The sequence below is a fragment of the Equus przewalskii genome, chromosome 5 (assembly GCF_037783145.1).
Source record: "Equus przewalskii isolate Varuska chromosome 5, EquPr2, whole genome shotgun sequence".
Taxonomy (NCBI): Eukaryota; Metazoa; Chordata; class Mammalia; order Perissodactyla; family Equidae; genus Equus; species Equus przewalskii.
The window spans coordinates 19,831,429-19,848,942 of NC_091835.1; the positions used below are offsets into that span (position 1 = coordinate 19,831,429).

A 17,514-nucleotide genomic window follows, 5' to 3' on the forward strand; every position below is an offset into this window, starting at 1 on the left:
AAAATGAGCCTGTCTTACTTCTTTCGTGGTCTGATCTCATCATGTAATCGGTAAGGCAATTTCATTTTGGAAAAGAGAGAAAGAAATCCATACTCTAACACACTTTTTGGAGGCAGCTTTATCCCATATTGTGATTATTCCCTGACTGTGGAGCCTAGAAACCAACAAAACTAAGCCAAGCTCGGTCCTCTGGAGCATCATCCTGTGAAGCACAGACAACGGATCACAGCCCCTCCTGAGACCACCCTGGGACCCCTCACCTTCCTCCCCCATCACCCCCCCTCTCCTCCACCAAGGGCGGGCTCAGGTTCCACAGTGGCTGCCCAGAAGGGACAGCGTCGTGGTGTGAATTGTAGACCCCCCAAAAGCTGTGTCGACATCCTCACTTAAGGCACCTGTGAATGTGACCTTATTTGGAAAAAGGGTTTTTCCAGATGTAGTTAAGGATGTCAAGGTCAGGAGAGCCTCTGGGGTTAGGACCGGCTCTAAACCCAGGGACGGGTGTCTTTTTAAGAGAGAGGTGGAGGGAGACGTGACACAGACGGGAGGGGTGCAGCCGCAAGTCAAGGAAGGCCTGGAGCCGCAGGAAGCTGCAAAAGGCCCGAGGATTCCCCGGAGCCTTCGGGAGAGCGTGGCCCTGCCGACACCTTGATGTCAGGCTTCTGGGCTCTACAACTGGGTGAGAATAAATTCCTGTTGCTTTAAGCCCCCAGTTTGTGGTCCTTTGAGACGTCAGCCCCAGGAAACAGACAGACAGAGGGATGGAAAGACAGAGCAGTGATGAGCACAGGGGCTTGGGTCCCTCCCCCAGTGTCCTGCCCAGCCCACATCTCACTCCCTTTGGGTCCCGGCTCTTCCACCCTCCCCGTGGGTCAGAACCCTGATCCAGGACTCCAGGCTCCGGCAATGAAAGCTGAGCTTCAGGCGTTAGGAAGGAGAGGAGATGGGAAGGGAGAGAGTGAAGGGGAGGAGGAAGGGAGGGGCTCGCGTGGCTCCAAACACACGAGGCTCCGTCTCATTTAACCCTCACAGGAAGGAAGGACACACAGAAGCTCCCACTTCACCAAGAGGGAACAGATACAGAGGTTAGGTAATGCCCCAAAGTCACGCCACTGGATGGTGGAAGTGCAGAGATTCAACCCAATTTTTCTGAGTTCTGGGCTCTGCCACTACCCCACCCCTGCTGTGTCAGACGCAGGCACAGCTGGGGTGAAATGGTGTCTGCAGGCCCCTGCCGCGCAGCCACTCTGCTGCTTCCACGCAAAGCTCGGACAAACAGCTGGCCTGGTAAACCGCTTTACAATAAGTGACATTTTGGTAAGTCGGGGGCACCCAATTGCATGAGGCTGCCCAGCACGGGTGAGAAAGTTCACAGGGACATCACTCCGGGGGTGGCCCACCAATTAGAGACCCTGGGCCACCAACAGCAGGGAGAAGCCGCCTGGTCCCCTCGCGCCTGTACCTCCCTCAAGACAGTGACAATAAGATGAGGCTCTGAAATGAGCTGGTGGCCTCTCCGTAATTGTCCCCAAGTCACGGCTGATGATCTACTCAAAAATACGAAGCCATGCAAAGCACATCGCACCGGCCTCACTAATGGCAGAGCAGCGGCCCCAGCACAGAGCAAGGACCCACCCACCCTCGTGCTGTCTGCGTCTACCCCAGCCCTGCCTGGCAAGACGGAGACTCCAACGGGCAGGAAGTTTCCAGAAGCCTCTCTGTTACAGATGCTGAAATGGAATCAAGTTCCTGCTGCTAAATTTAAGTTTCTTAAGAAAATGTCAAGCCATTACAGCTCGCAAGTTCTAAGCAAATATAACTAAACCTGCACACCCCACCCCCAGCTGATACGGATGAGCGTAACAGGTACCGAGAGAGAAAAAAAGTACCGCACGTCAAATGCAGCCCCGAGGAGACAGGCATGTCCAGTAGACCACGTCTCCCTGAGTGACCACTGTTAGGTGTGCCTGGGACTGTGCAGGGACCTGCCACCCTGCTCGGTGTCCCCTGAGCTGATGGCATCTTTGTCCTGATCTCTGGGGGAACAAGGGATCAGGGGCAGCTAGGTGGGGACAGGTGAGCTTTCCGCTGCTGACATGCCCCTAACTGGTCCTGGCTGAGCCTGTCCCCCACAGCACGCACCCCCTCGCCCCGCTGGCAGGTGGTTAGTCATCTGGGAAGTTTCATTTTCCAGAAAGTCTTCATTTTACACGTCAAATTATTTGCCACATCAATATGGTTGTCTTTTCCTCATCAATATTGTTTTCACTCTGTCACTCGAGCCTTTGCCTGGCAGTGTGGAGCCGACAGGGATCCAGGCCCTACTCGTTCATTCATTCACTTATCCATCTGTTGCGTTCGTTCCACAAACGTTTGCCGAGCGCTGGCCTAGGCCACCAGGCCCTCAGGGTGACCATGGAAACTCCCTGCCACCACCGCAGAGCTCACCTCCTGGAGGAGCAGGGACAGCAGACGGAGCGGAAGGCACCCGGGCAGGGGTGAGGGGTGCTGCGGAGCAGACGGGAGGATGTGTGTGTGAGTGTGTGCGTGTGTGTGAGACTGTGACTGAGTATATGAGCATGTATATATGAATGTGTATGAGTGTGTATATATGAATGAGTGTACGAGTGTATATGTGAATGTGAGCGTGCAGACGTGAGTGTGTGAATGTATAGGGGTAGGTGATTGTGTGAGAGTGTGAGTGTGTATATGCGTGTGTGAGTGTGTGTGAGAGTGAGTGTGGGGGTTACTTCCACAGGAAATCCCTCCTTGATAAACAGCACCTACATCCCAGCGCTGCTCGGCGGGGGGCTGGCTAAGGCCCCTCCCTGCTACCATGGGGCTGCGCAAGCGCCCTGGTGCTGGGCTCACACAGGATCGTCATCCTCGGGGGACTCAGAGGGACCCACATTTCATGAATCACAGCTGGTCTGCCGGGGCGCTCCACCCCATCTGCCCGTAATCAGGTTGCGTGTCTCGGCCTTTCCCACAGCGCTAGGGCTAAGCCCGCTCCCGCCTGGGTTCTTTGCGGAAGGGAGGATCCGGTCAATCCAGATGTGTCTTCCGAGGGGTCAGGCCAGATGGCCGTGCAGTCGGCGAGGCTGTGATGGGCCTGGCGTCCACCACGGGCAGCTGAGCAGCACGCGGTCAAGGCTTCAGCCTGGGCGCCAGCCAGATGTCTGCCATGAACGAGAGCTGCTTCGTCCCGCTAACCTTCAGTTTCCATGTGTGCAGAACGGGAGCCACAGTCCCCAGCAGAAAGTGCTCAGCCTGGAGCCGGCCCGTCTCAAAGCGCCTTGTGGATGACTGGGATCATTATCCACCTGGCATCTGGGCGCTGCCTTCATAGGGCTGCGCTTCACGGGATGCAGCTCCGGCCAGGAGGGCTGTTCCAGGAGGTGACATTGAGGCTGAGTCCCAGAGTTTGACAAGAAAGCCCCTTGCCTGGGGCTCAAACGCCTGTGCAGAGAAGGGATGTGGGCACCTGGTGTGGGCGGAGGATGGGGTGGCAGAGTGGGAGGGGGAGAGTGGGGGAGGCAGCCAGACCACTGGAGGGTGTCATGTAGGAATGACAGGCTCCCATCTACATTTGTATGTCCATCCCCACTGACCACCGTCTGGGCCAGAACCACACGGCTGCACCTTCACGAGTCCAGGGAGAGTCGCTGCTCCTGAGCTCCTGTTTTGGCCACTTCCCAAAGTGGCCTGTGGCCGAGAAGCCAAGCCTGTCTTCCCACAGTTCACCCCACCACGCTCCGTAAGCACCAGGTCATATATTTCTCAGTACACTTAGACTTTTCTCCAAAGAAAGGAAACAACATACCAGAGAAACCACTGGGACAGTCACCACGCAGTCTCGGACAAGCTGCCGGGGGTTAGCTTCCACTGGTGAGCATCTCCCCCTCCCCGGGGGAGTCCAGAGACGTCCACGACTGCAGACCCCAGCCAGCACTGCCGCCCACTGGAGGGAACACACCCCATAGACACGCAGAGCCAGGACCCTCCCCCAGCGCATTGCAGGCTAGGGTGCTGGCGGGTTCAGTGACCTCACGTGGCCTCAGGACTGGAGTGGCCCAGAGTTAGGCCCCTCCTGGACCTGACTCATCAGCAAGGGGGGTGGTAGAGGAAGCAGGGACCCCAAGAAAAGTCTGGAGGAAACACAGCATGCTTCTGAGCGAGGAAGGCAAGACACCAGCCCCAAAGACACAAAGAATGCAAACTATAACAGCTCAGTTTACTGATCCACAATTTCCTGTGATCTAAGACGATTCTGCTTGTGGTACTTCATTGTCCGACGTGGGTCCTCACTGTGCAGCTGGGTGAGCCCCCTCACCTGTCCACCCCCGCTCCCGCCCTCCCATCATGTCAGTCCTTCGTCGTTCCAGCCCCAGCAGAGCTCAGGGCTGAACGATTCCCCGTCTGGCTCCTCACCCACGCTGTCTCCCATGGATCAGGACTCGCCGTGGAGCCCCCACGCGGCACGGCCCACCCTGGTTTGGATTGTTCTCGGCTTCCTTGACTTTGGTGTCAATGAGCCACAGCTGTCTCTGCTGCCATAACCTTCTGTTTATCACCACGGTGTCGTGTGGCCTGAGTCACCAGAGCCACCTCTGTGGACTGGAGCTGCCCCGCCACTTCCCTCTGCTGCCGTTGTCGTCCACTGTGTCCAGGAGGCTCCTTCTCAGGAGGGACTGTCCACGGTGCCTGGTCTGAGCTCCCATCTGAGTGGACGAAGGGGACGGAACAATCTTCTCAGGTAGCCTGCATTTTATCCCCTGTTATGGATTGAACTGTGTCCCTCAAAATTCCTATGTTGACGCCCTAACCCGCAATGTGTCTGCATTCGGAGACGGGGCCTTGGAAGAGGTAATTAAGGTTAAACGAGGTCATACAGTGGGGCCCTACTCCAACAGGACGGTGTCCTTTTAGGAAGAGGAAGGCACACGAGAGATGCACGTGCACAGAGGAGAGGCCACAGGAGGTCACAGTGAGAAGACGGCCGTCTGCCAGCCAAGGAGGGAGTCCTCACCAGACACCAACCCTGCTGCCCCCGATCTCAGCCTCCCAGCCTCCAGAGCCGTGGGAAGCAAACGTCTGTTGTTCAGCTCCCAGCCTGAGGCGTTCTGTCGTGGCAACTGGGCTGGCTGAGGCTCCTCCAGATTTCCCATCCGCCTCCAAGAACTCTGTCCCCTTCCATCCCCCAGGCCAGACGTCAGTCCACGCCACCTTCACGGCCCCTCTGACCAGACCGTGGGCTGAGGGGTGAGTGCAGAAGGCCCCTCCTGATGCAGGACACCCGCCTCTCACCAAGGCACAGTCAGACGTTCTTCCAAACTGCTGTAAACGAGGCCGAGGGCCAGAGTCGAGAGAAATGAGACGTTCTCTGCCGCAGGCACCGCGGCCCTGGGGACACTCAGACCAGACTGACGACTGCTTACTGATGTTCCATAAACAGCGTGTGCTGCTTCCAAAACAGCTGCACCGCGGAGAGAAAGGCTGTTTTGCTTGAAGTGCTGGCCGTTCCCCGCTGCCCCTCTGCCAGACTGGAGCCTCATTCTCTGAGTCCAGGAAACCCTCGGCTGCATTTCTCTCCTAGTCATTCCATTCCTGTCCGAGACACATCGACGGGTGTGGCACTTAATTGGTAAATGGTGGCCGTGAATGTCCTTGTCCTCTCCACTTGTCTATGCAGGGTTTTCAGAGATAAATGGTACCAGGGTGCAAATAGCAATAAGAGCTGCCATTCACTGAATACTTAAGATGTGTCTGGCGTAATGCTTCCAACGTGTCACCTGACTCGGTCCTCACTACCCTGGAGGTTGCTCGACTGTCCTCACTGTGGAAAGAGAGTGCTGAGGCCACACAGACTGTGAGCCACAGAGCTAAGGTTTGTACTCCCATCCTTCCGACCCCAGGGCTCTGTGCCTCGACCACTCTGCCACAAGACGGCCTTCCACACAAATGCCAAGGTTTTCCCGCGCGTGGCGCCAGGCCGCTGCCCCAGCCCCTCGCTGGTCGGTCTGCTGTGATGCAGAAGGCCCTCCCCACCCCCCAACACTGGAATACAGGCTCTTTCCAGGTTCTTAATCATCTCTTTAGCTTTACATGGTGCTTTCAAGTAGGTGCTTAAAAATACGTTTGTTAAAAGGGAAATCCTCTCAGCTACCACTCAAGAGAACCAGTCCTGGCGGCCGGTCAGGCGATCATACAGGCAGGTTAGGAATACCCACCGACTCGTAACTTCCACCAGAGGCCCAGCTCCCCAGCCTCTCCTCCTCCGGGGCAGTCTGCGTCCATCGACAAGGCACTGCTGGCGGCATCTGTCGTTCATCCTTCTTGCCTGGTTCCTGCTGGGCTGGATGTCCGATGCCATCTCCTATCCTGGATGGCTCCCTAAAAGTCTTGGCCCCCCGGTGCAGCAGGCACCCAAACTTCTGTGCTCTGAATGTTTACTGAGCACCAACTAAGAGCTGGGTGCTGCCGGGCACTGGGGATCCCGAGATGACCAAAACCTGAAAACCCACTGGAAACCACCAGCTCAGGAGATCACAGTGCTGGGGGACCAGGGTCCGTGATGCTGTCCAGCCCTTCTCAGCTCACAAACATGTGCCCCGAGCCACCTCCAGAAAGTGGCAGGGCTCGATGCTGGGGACACAGAGGGACACAGATACACCGCTGAGGATGCGGCTTGCGCAGTCAATTACAGCTCAGTGGCGATGCTCACAGTGAAGTGGGAAACCGGGGAGGGGGCCTCGAACTGGCAGTGGGGAGAGATGCAGAGCCAGGGAAGGCTTCTGGAAGGGGCTGAGTCAAAGAACTGATACGAGTTAGACAGGCAAAAAGAAAAAAAAAAGCCAGCCTGGTCCCCTGATTGCAGGGATTTGTGAAAAAATGCAGATTCCCAGGCTTCTCCCGGACCCACGTATCTCCCGTCTTTTACCAAGACACCCAGGTCATTCTGGGGCTCGGCAGAGTCTGAGGACCCCTGGTGCACAGGGCGGGGGCCCGCAGCCCCAAAGCCTCTGCACACACTTTTCTTCCACATGGTCACCCTGAGTCCTCAGCTTCAGGGCACCTGCTAGGGCTGACTTTGCTGTTGGAGCGCTTGCTTCTGCCTGGAGGGGCGAGGGGGCGGAGAGAAAGCTGGGCCAGAATGCCAAGGGTTTGGGGTGTCCCTCCTCCAGCTCAGGCTGCCTTGGAGGCTGTGGGACATTGCCTGTTGACACTTTGGTTCAGACCCCACAGTCCAGGCTCTGTGCCCCCCATGTGCTGCTGGGAGTCATGGCCATCTGAATCTGCTGAAAGCTGGGCCTTGTGCTCACAATGCTCAGCCCCTGTGGACCCCACAGACCCCAAAGACCAGCCAGAGGCCCCCAAATGCCTGATGCCGCCCCAGTCGCTCAGGCAGGCTGTCTGTCCAGGAGCGACCACTGTCTCCTCTCTCCTCTGGGGGTGTCGGCAGAGCCAGGGGAAGGGGCAGCCTTCGACCAAAGGCAGCGCCTGCTCTCTCCTCTGGGGCTCTCAGAGTCATTTTTCTGCTGGCAGCTGCCACGCTGGGAGAATTAGCATCGAGCTCTGCCTCGCCTCTGCAGCTGGTACAGTAATTCAAACCCCACAGGCCGTAGGGGGGAAGGAAGTGATGCTAGAAAGCTTTGCGTTAAGAAGCCCCTAGAGCACGTCTTCCCCGAATAACGAGGATGAAGTGGGATTTCAGAGCCTGGGTGCTGATCCGCTGCAGTGAGCTCTCTAGTCCACGCGGGAAACGCAAGCGAGGCCAAGGCTGAGTGAGTCCACGGGGCCTCAGGGCCTCAGCTGTCACATGGGGTGACGACAACTACCTCCCAGTGTTGCTGCGGGACGAGGGGTCACAAATGAAATTTGAGCTTGTGCGCAGGTGCTGGGGGGTCTGGGGGAGGCCCCCACACCACCAGCAGACCGAACCCAAGCCCCAGCCAGCTCACACATGTCATGAGAGCCAACTGTTAAGTTTCTTCAAGATGACCTGGTTAATGAGATAATTCATGAAAAAAAGGACATACTAAAATAAGTGTAACTTTAAAAAGACACATGGCTGAAAAGATGCTCAGCCTCACTCACAGCAAGAGAAATGCAAATGAAAACCACAGGAGATAGCATTTATCATCTAGGACGTTGGTTGGGATAAAAGTGTTGGATGAGGGCCGGCCTGGTGGCGCAGTGGTTAAGCGCACACGTTCCGCTTTGGCGGCCGGGGGTTCGCTGGTTCGGATCCTGGGTGCGGACGTGGCACCGCTTGGCAAGCCATGCTGTCACAGGTGTCCCACGTATAAAGTAGAGGCAGATGGGCATGGATGTTAGCTCAGGGCCAGTCTTCCTCAGCAAAAAGAGGACGATTGGCAGCAGATGTTAGCTCAGGGCTAATCATTCTCAAAAAAAAAAAAAAAAAAGTGTTGGATGATGCCCCATATTGGGGATGGGGAACGTGCACACTCATATGTGGCTGGAGTGCAAAGACCATTTGGCAGTATCTTCTCGAAACTTAAAAAAACATGCAGCCTTTAACCCAACAATTCCACTTAGCAATTCCCATAGTATCCCATTGTACAGATATCAGCCTTCTGTGTTATAAACAATGCTGCAACGAACATCCTTGACACACAACATTTCCAACTGCAAATATCCATCAACAGGGGACTGGTTATGTAAATTACGGAATGTCATAAACAATGGAGCCCTATAAAGCCACCAAAAAGAAAAAAGAAAAAAGATGAAGAATGGGGCACCTGCTTAGGCCGATATGGAAAGATTTATACAATGTGCATGGGAATTTACCATTTGTGTCACACATACACACACACACACACACACACGCGCGCGCGCACGCGCAATGGCCGTGAGAATCACGGGTGGCGGGAACTTTCTTTCATTGCAAATCTGTTTGCTCTTCTGAACTTTATATCAGTTGTGTGAATTATTTACCCAAAAGATTCATTTTAAAAACAATAAACGCTAACATTGTCACTTTGTGAAATTAGTTATAGGTGCTTGCTTTCGAAATCAAATCGAGCAGGAGATATGTGATGTTTTGTGTGATGGCCATTGTCTGTCTTAAACCACGGGGCAAAAATCCCTGCCCCCTCTCAATTTGGGACTAATTTGCTGAATTGTTAGGGTTTATCCTAAAGGGACAAATACATGATGCAATGAAAGTTGGCAAATAAAATAACAATTGCGATTTAATTTTTTGATAGAGGCACATCCTATGAAAAACCTTAAGTAATTTCCTTCTGAAACAGTATTGTTGTGGAAAAAAATGGAAATACCTTGACGTTATACCTTGTGAAAACGGGTTGAAAAACGACAAAAATACAACTCTGATGTCAGAGGCTGAGCAGACTCAGACTGAGTTACACCATAACTTGACGGATCCCTGGAAAGGTCGGCACAGGGCGATGGCTGGGTCCCCTCCCTTCTCCCTCCCCGCAGGACGAAGCTGAAGTCGTGTCTGGGCATGCCGGGGCTGCGCCGCCCCATATGAGCATACGTGTGTCCCTGTTTCCGTGGAGATGCTCAAAATATTCCCAGCTCATTTTCCGAGCTCTGCACACCCAGCTCACCAGGAGCAGGATGGTGGCGAGTCTGTCTTTTTCTATCCCCTTTGCCTAGAAGGGCTCCTGGCACATGCTGGGGACACAACCCATGCCAGCCGCAGGCAAGGCTGCTCCAGGTGCCGTGCGGGGGACGGCCCCTCCGGGTTCTCCTTTATTTCTCACGACACCCGTGTCAGGTGCGGCGAGAATCAGGTAGTCTCTGTTGTTTTGTCACCAGTAGTGACTGTCCCCACCCCTCCACAGTCCCTCCTTCTTGCTTTTTTATTCTCCTTTCAGGACAATTCCATGCTCCACCACCTTCCAGAGGGGTCCTCCCTGCCGCCCCTTTGAACACCCTCCCCTGTCTACACTGCCTCCTTGCTAACTTTGTAATTTGAATATGGGTCTAATTATTTTCCCAGACCATTGTGTTCTCAATCAATAACTCAAGAACCATTCCAAAGAGGAGAGCGGGAACCAAGAGCTTCAGAATAAGTTAAAAAAACACTAAACCAAGAAAATCCTGCACGACATCTAGGACAACACTTTCCGATCCCAGCTACCTCATTTTTACTTAAAGAGGAGAAAAATATACAATTTTGTTCTTAAATCCTGACTCTTCCATGATTGATGAAGATTTGGACCTACCAAAAGGCCATCACTTTGGGGTATTTTCCTCGGGTGGACAGTGGTTCATTGCGAGCTGCTGCTTTTGCAAAGAAAAAGAGATGTTCCAACAACAGATTGAGCTGGCAGTGGAAGTCGCCTGGCTTGCTTTGGTAAATGGAAAGATGACCCAATGACGACGATCGCTCATTTGGAACACAAAATCCGAAGATCTCAGGATAGCATCCACTGCCAGGTACTCACAAAACAGAAACTCACATTAAGCTCCTTCGAATAAATATGAAAAGTCAGACTACGAAAACTCAGAGCAACACATATTGAAGCCCGTGTGTCCATGTTATTCACTACTGCACGTGACTGTATTTATTGAAATTCATTAACTTATCCTAATTTATTTAAATATCTTTATCTGATTGATTGGAAATTACAAAAATGTATAAAGGAAATAAAATATCCCTATTTACTATGCCCGTTCTACTATAGATGTAATGTTGTATCTTGCCTTTTAAAAATGTAATGTGTCATGAATATTCACCTATTTCATTCTTTGAAAACATGTTGTTTAGTGGTTGTGTCTTTGCATAGCCGTACACGAGCCTACTAAACAATTCCTCCATCGTTGGGCACGTAGGTTTCTTCCTCACTTCTTCCCCTAATTTTTGCTGGAATGACATCCTAATAAATAAGTGTGCACATCTCTGATTATTTTTCAAGATTGATCTCTAGGAATAGAAACACTAGGCAGTGTACAAACAGATTCTTGTACGAGTTTTGTTACAAATATTGCTATACTCTTCCTATCAGCTGGGTTCCAGAGTGCTCATTTAGAAATCCCCCCAGACTAGGTTTTAAATGTATATATATTTAAAAGTCTTTGCCATTTTGAAAAGCCTGTGCCTCAATGTTGTTAATTTGGAAACTCTTTGATTACCAGTGAGTCTGACTTTTTTCCTCTTTTCATTTAATCCATGGCCATTTGAACTTTTTCTGAGAACTAGTTTGCTCATTTTCCTTTGGGGTGCTCACCTTTTTCTCATTGATAGAGCTTGCTAATTGCTTTAACCTGGGTCTTGCTGATGTACAAAAAATCAACTAATCTTTGCATGTTTATCTTATAACCCACCACCTCCCTGAACTGCCTTATTAGAGCCAGTGTTTTTGACTAACTTGGGTTTTTTAAGTAGGCAGTCGCCATTGTCAAATAAGGATGGTTTTGACTTTCCTTCTTTATGGCTTTATCTCCTATTCCTTTTCTTGTCTTGTTGCATGGGCTGGAGCTTCCAAAGCAAGATCAGTGTTGGCAAGCATCGTTGTCCCATCTTTACTGCCACCAACAATTCTTCATTAAGTATGATGTTGGTTAGGGATCTGAGACAGTCTTTATAAATTTCAGAAACCATCTTTCTGAGTTTTGTTTACATGGTAACAGTTGTACTACTGCCCTTTTCAACCTCTTTGAAGATCACAGTATTTTTCTCCTCTGGCCTATCAATGTGATAAATTTTGATCCCAAACATTAACCATCTTTGCATTAATTTATATGTGCTCAATGTATGTTATTCTTTTAATATATCTCCAGATTTGATTTTCTCACGTTTTATGCAATTTTTTTTTTTGAGGAAAATTAGCCCTGAGCTAACATCTACTGCCAATCCTCCTCTTTTTGCTGAGGAAGAGTGGCCGAGTTAACATCCGTGCCCATCTTCCTCTACTTTCTGTGGGACACCTGCCTCAGCATGGCTTGACAAACGGTGCCAGGTCCACGCCTGGGATCCAAACCAGCGAACCCTGGGCCGCCGAAGCAGAGCGCATGAACTTAACTGCTGCGCCACCAGGCCAGCCCCTGTTTTACACAAATTTTTGCCTTAATTCACAATGAGACAGATTTATGCCTTGTTTTGCTTGGTGGGGAGGAGACGAGTACTGATTTTGTTGGGCTGAGCAAAATGTAGACATTCAACCCTTTTTACAATGTTTTACTTTTTACAATTAACAAACAGTAAAATTGCCTTTTTCGGGGGTGTACAGTTCTATGAATTTTAACACACGCACAGATTCTCGTAACCAACACAACAACCAGGACACACAACATTTCCATCACTCCAAAAATCCTCCCTGTGCTATCCTGTTCTAGCCACATCCTCCTCCGTCCCTCGCCCGGGCAACCATCGAGATGCTCTGTCACTATAGCTTTGTCTTGTTCAGAACGTCATAGAAATGGAATAAATGGAATATAAATGGAATAGTTTGCAACCTTTCTGATTTCTTTCACTCAGCAAAATGCCCTTGAGATCCATCTAAGTGTGTGTATCAATTGTGCATTTCTTTTTATTACTGAGTAGCATGCCACTGTACGGATGTTCCAGACTCTGCTTATCTATCTGACAAAGGACATTTGGGTTGTGTCCAGTTTTGGGCAATTCTGGATAGAGCTGCTGTCAACATTCATGTGCAGGTTTTTGTAGGAATCTGAACTTCTCTAGGGCAGTGGTTCTCCACCAGGAACTATCTTTGCTCCCCAGGGGACATCAGCTAGGTCTGGAGACATTTTTGGGGCACAACTGGGTGTAGGGGAGCTCCCGGCATCTAGTAGCAGCGGCCAGGGATGCTGCTAAACCTCCTACACTGCACAGGGGAGCCCCCACAAGGAAGCACGATCCACCCCACATGCCAATACCGCTGCTGTGGAGACACTGCTCTGGGTAAACACTGGGATTGCTGGGTGGATGGCAAGTGTATATTTCACTTGATAAGAAACTGACAACTCTTCTTCAGAGCCGCTGTGCCCTTTCATCATCCCACCAGCAATGTGTGAGAGCCTAGTTGTTCCACACTCACACCGGCACTTGGTATATTGTATTTTAACTTTTCTCTTTCTTTAGCCAGTGTGTATGATTATTATTAGTTCTTGAGTCTTTTTATAGATTCCTCGAGATTTCTATGTAGACATCGTGTCATCTGTAAATAGGGACAGTTAATTTATTTCTAACATCCTCTGAGCCTTCTTTCCAACTCAGGGATTATTTAGAAATAACGCTTTAATTTCCAAGGGTTTGGAATCTTTATGTCATTGATTTCTAGCTTAATTCCGTTACGGACCGAGAGCATACTTTGTAGGATTTCAATTCTCTTAAAGATGTTAAAGTGTGTTATGGTCTATCTTGGTGAACGTCCCACGTGCACTTGAAGAAATGTGTTGAGTGTTCTGTAAACAGTAATTAGTCCCAGCTGGTTGATGGCGTTCACTCCTTCTATATCTTTATCGATTTTATGTCTCCTACTGATTACTGAGAGAGGAGGGTTGAAGTCTAATTGTGGATTTTGTTTTAATGTATATGTGCTCCAAATTATCAGATTTGGTTACTAATATTGTATTACCTTCAAACAATTTGCTTATCTCCCTCTTTTCCATGCTCAAGACTAGGGGTCCGCAAGCTATGGCCCATGGGCTGGCCACTTGTAACCGTAAATAATGTTTTATCGGGACACAGCTCTAGCCTTTCCTTTACATGTTGTCTATTTGTTGCTGTCACATTACAATGGCGTGCCGAGAGGTTTGAGAGAGGCCATGCGGTCTGCAAAGACTAAAATATTGACTGCGTGGCCCTTTAAGGAAAGTTTGAAGATGTCTCTTCCAGACTTGCACTGGCCAGTGCAGTAGCGACACGTGGCTATTTAAATTTAAGTTAGTTTAAATTAAGTAGAATTAAACATTCGTTCCTCAGTTGCACTAGCCACATTTCAAGTGCTCAATAGCCATATGTGGCTAGTGACTATTGGAGGTGCAGATATAGAACAATTCCATCATCGAAAAAAGATCTGCTGAAAAGCGCTGTTCTAGAACATTCTAAGTAACATGGGACTCTTCTGTGGTTTGACCATTTGGCACAACTCAGTCACCTCGGGTGCAATAGCTCTTTGTAGATGATTTTTTTTTTGGTTCCTGGCATATTCTGGTGTTTTAAAAATTTTTATTTTTGAGTCAATTTTTGGTAGCTTATATTTTCCTAGAAAATGATCTCATCACCACTTGTACATATCTTTCTGCATCTCTACCCTATCTGCTTTCCCTTAGGAGTGTGTTTTCCCCTTAACGTCTCAAGCTGACATCTTAGCTCATTTAATTTTGCATTTATTCCTTATTTAATAATTAAAGCATGGAAGGTTGTGAATTTTTGTCCAAATGTGGCTTCGGCAGCATTCCATATGTTTAAAAATGTAGTATCCTCATCATTATCTTTGAATAATCTGCAATTATAAAATTTGTTTTCCGATCACAAAGGTTAGGAGCATTTTCAACATTTCTGTTGGAGGTTTTTATGCTGTTTAAATTTATTTTCTGGTTTCGCTGCACTGTAGTGAGAGATTATGGCCTGTACAATTTTAATAAATATTTACTGAACTTTTTATTATGGCTTAATATACAACCACTTTTTTGGTGGTGTTTATGGACACTGGAAAATAAACGATTGCTTCTCTTTAGTCCAGTGCTGTCCAGCAGAAATATAATGTGAGTCTCAAATACATTTTAAAATTTTGTAGTCACCACATTAAAAAAGGTAAAAAGAAACTGAGAAATTTTAATATATGTAATTTAATCCAATATATCCAAAATATTCATATCAACATGCAACTAATGTAAAAATTACTAATGAATTATTAATGAGATAGTTTACCTTCTTTTCCTTTGTCCTAAGTCTTCAAACTTTGGAGTGTGTCTTACACCTACGACCCATCTCAGTTAGGACTAGCCATGTGTCAAGCGTTCCATGGCCACAGTGGCCGGTGGCTGCCACAGTGGGCAGTGCTGTTTCGAGAGTACAAAGTTCAGTAAAAGCATTTTAAATCAACCTCATGATTTTTTTCAGATCCCCTCCAACCCCGTTATACCCACTCGTACAAAAACAGTGTAGCGTGTGTGGCATCTTCTGCTCTTCCTGACATTCTGCTCTCTTTTGTCGTTCATAATAGTTTCTACTACTGACCTTTTCATTGTCAGGTGTACCTCTTGGGAATGCCCTTCCGAATCGTAAGACACAACGGCCAGAAGATTAGGTTTAAAAACATAAAAAGACCGCCAGACTTTCTATAAAGATGAAAAAAAGATTTTTATGTGACAAAAGATTCCGCAAACAAAGCAAGAAGGCAAGTATGTGCTCAATCAAGTCCGCCGGTCACCAGCTCTTTATCTGTATTAACGCATTTAATCTTCACAGCCCTGTGACGTGATTACCCTAACTTTACAGACAAGGCGATGGAGGCACAGAGAAGTTAAGTTACTTGCCCAAGGTCACACAGCTAAGAAGTAGCAGAACTGGGACTACACCTAGGCAGCTGGGCTCCAGTGCCTGGGTGCACAATCACCATGATACATTGCTTCCCCTCTACTCTACTGCGGGAGAAAACATTTGAAAATTTAATATCCAGAATGTATAAAAAGCTGCTATCACTCAAGAAGATAAATATAAACAACGCAACAGAAAAAAAGGGCAAAGGATATGAACAGGCCACTCATAGACCAAGAAGTGGAAACAGCCAATGAGCATATGACAAGATGCTCAATTTACTAGTCATCAAGGACGGGGCAGGTTAAAACAAGATATGATGTCTCATCTCACAGGTCAGAGTGATGGATGAAGAAGTTTGCTAACGGGCCAGGGAGGGTGCCTGACACGGGCTTTCTCTCACTGCTGGAGCGGTGTGAAATTTGTGCTGCCTTTTCGAATGGCACTGTGGCAGTATCCACCCCCATTTAGAACGCCCTTCACTTCTGACCGGCGATGCCACATCCACGCCTGTATCCACAGCTACGGCCTCACACGCCAGCACGAAGATGCACACAGAGAAAACCCTCCTAACCAAGCTCCAGCGACCGACGCTCGCCTGCACTGTTCCCTGCAAAGCTGCGCGAGGCTCTGAGGATCGGGTCGGGGCAGCCGGCTGCTCTCCTGGCCACCCGCACACTCCTCTCCCCACCTGTGAGAACCTTGTGCTCATCCTGAAACTTATTCAAGCCGGTTGTACTTGCTATGCAATTACGTCCTTTAACGACAAAAACCAAAGAATTTTCAGTGCAAGGGGAGTTGTTTTTATGAAAACTGAGCTGAAAACTCTAAGAGTCCAGTAAAGGCAAGTTGCTAAAAACCAAAACCCCAATCAAACTGCTGTTGAATAAGACAAGTGTCAGATATGGGGGGATACATAAAAATCTGTAAGACTTTTGCACTTAAGAGTCTTCCTAACTGTCTAAACTCCAAAATCAGATCGGCACTTTTTTTTTTTTTTTTTGGTGAGGAAAAGTGGCCCTGAGCTAACATCTGTGCTAATCTTCCTCTATTTTATGTGGGACACCACCACAGCATGGCTTGACAAGCGGTGCTAGGTCCACACTTGGGATCCAAACTTGCAAACCCCGGGCTGCTGAAGCAGAGCATGCAAACCTAACCACTATGGGGCCAGCCCCATTTTTGTGCTTTTTTACTGTTTAGTTCCCTTTTATTACACAGGCTCTGTTTTCAGCTTTGCTTATGTTGTAGAAGGTTTATACCACGTTTTAAGTTCTACTCCAGTTTATCTCTAAGCTTTCCGAAGTATTTTAAACCTCTATTCCTCTAATTATCATGGCAAAAAAATAAGTATTCCCCCCCCAGAAACTGGACTCTTTTCCTTGTTCTGAGGAGTAAAAGAAAGGCCCCATGGTGATAATACTGTGTGAAAGAAGCCAAATGCAAAAGAGTCTTGTATAATTCCATTTATATGAAAGTCCACATTAGGGATGACGGCCCTGTCCGTGGCTGGGGGGACCTGGTCTCTGACAGGTGGGATGGCCAACCACAGGGGGATTTCGCCATGACTTCCGGCATCTTCTGCACGGTGGCTTTCAGTGGCAAAGCCTGCCTAGCTCTTCTCGGTCAGGCTCCATCTGCCTCAGCGGAGGACCGACTCTGCGTCTTCGTTTCTGGTGGGAGCAAGAGGCTTCCTTAAGGTCTCCTCCTGAGTATTTCAGTGGGAAACTGGGAGAAGCTACATCAGGAGCTGATAATTAGGCATTATTTACATCAGAAGGTTCCTGAAAACCTCTTGATGCAGCCATTTACAAACCACTGCCCAGGAGTCACAAAGGATGTCAAAGTTTAAACCAATTTCTCCTGATTCTACCTACCGGGCAGGACGCAGGTGAACCCCAGGTGGCCGTTCAAGGTCAAGCTTTATCAAGACTTTCCCTGGTGGCAACTGCATCGTACAACCCGATGTGGGTTAGGTGACCCTGGTCGGGAACTCTTCTCGGTCCTGCTCATTAACTGTGTGGTTTATAGCT

The 17,514-nt window shown here is 49.3% G+C and overlaps 1 protein-coding gene across 6 annotated transcripts in view; it reads right to left on the reverse strand.

Annotated features, from left to right (window-relative positions):
- The window catches only part of NGEF (neuronal guanine nucleotide exchange factor), a 103,695-nt gene that overhangs the window by 14,051 nt on the left and 72,130 nt on the right, over positions 1-17,514 (reverse strand). The window lies entirely within an intron of this gene.